At 39.9% G+C, this 1,274-nt stretch overlaps 1 non-coding gene across 1 annotated transcript; it reads right to left on the bottom strand.

Annotated features, from left to right (window-relative positions):
- Positions 1 to 936: 936 nt before the first annotated feature.
- LOC141694962 (small nucleolar RNA R71) lies at positions 937 to 1,043 on the bottom strand. Its single transcript, XR_012564239.1, has one exon. It is a non-coding gene; the product is annotated as a small nucleolar RNA R71 (small nucleolar RNA).
- Positions 1,044 to 1,274: the final 231 nt, after the last annotated feature.

Here is a 1,274-nt window from a genome sequence, read left to right as displayed (position 1 = left end):
TTTATGAAGTTAGAATCTCATGTTTGTGTCATATATTATTCAACTCTCTTTAATCTCTTAGTTAATGTTCTTTAGTATAATTCTCAATAGTTAATCGTAGTATAATCGAAACCCAAATTGTTATTCATCTTAGCATTGAATAATAACCACATCATTGTTGCATAAGTGCATAAATCACAAAATTAACCTAAACCAGTCCCTGGGGGAACGAACTAGAAAGAATTCGATATTACTTGCGAACGTGTATACTTGCGTGAACTATTAGTGCGTGTTCTAGCCCTAACAAGTTTTTGGCGCCGATGTCGGGGACTATGGTGTTAATTTTTAGTTTATGTGTTTATCATCATTGGTCGTTAAAGTTCAGTGACTCGGACATTGTTACTTAAGTAATTTCTTGTCGTGTTTCAGGTACTCTAGCGAGCGTGTATGCATACGCGTTCTCGGTCTCGTAAGAGAACACTGGATCTAGCTGAGGAAAAAGTTGTAGTCGAGGAGAAAGTCAGTGAAGAGATCTTAGTTGAGAAAGAAGAAGAAGCTCTTGTTATAATAGGAGAACCAGAAGCGAATCTGAAGGCTTTGATGGATTACTCTCAACCAAAGATCAATAACATTCAGTCTAGCATTGTTCGACCAGCCATCGCGGCTAATACCTTTGAGATCAAGTCGAGCACTATTCAGATGATACAGAACTCAGTTTAGTTTGGGGGTTCTCCAACAGAAGATCCCAACATGCACATCAGAGATTTCATCGAGATCTGCGATACTTTCAAGTTCAATGGATTTTTTGAAGATGCTATTAAGTTGAGGCTTTTCCCATTCTCTCTGCGGGATAAAGCTAAATGCTGGTTACATTCTCTACCACCAGGGTCTATCACCAAATGGGAGGATCTTGCTCAAAAGTTCTTAACTAAATTCATTCCGATGGCGAAGACTGTTGCAATCAGAAACGCACTTACTCAATTTGCTCAACAATCTGGAGAATCTTTATGCGAGGCTTGGGATCTATATAAGGAGATGCTGAGGAAGTGTCCTCATCATGGGATGCCTGACTGGATGATCATTAACTGTTTCTATAATGGTTTGGGTGCTACTTCTAGACCCATACTTGATGCAGCATCAGGAGGAGCCTTGTCGGCTAATATCAGCAGGAATTCTGGAGTTGGATGCAGCTACTGCTATAGCTGCTCAACTTAAGGCGTTGATGATGAAGGTGGATTCTCTGTCTAATTATGGAGTTGATCAGATCACTAGTGTCTATGAACTTTGTGCTGGTG

This window comes from Apium graveolens, chromosome 10, assembly GCF_009905375.1.
Source record: "Apium graveolens cultivar Ventura chromosome 10, ASM990537v1, whole genome shotgun sequence".
In the NCBI taxonomy this organism is placed as follows: domain Eukaryota; kingdom Viridiplantae; phylum Streptophyta; class Magnoliopsida; order Apiales; family Apiaceae; genus Apium; species Apium graveolens.
The sequence above is the reverse complement of the archived record's forward strand: the minus strand, read 5'-3'. Positions and strand labels throughout refer to the sequence as shown.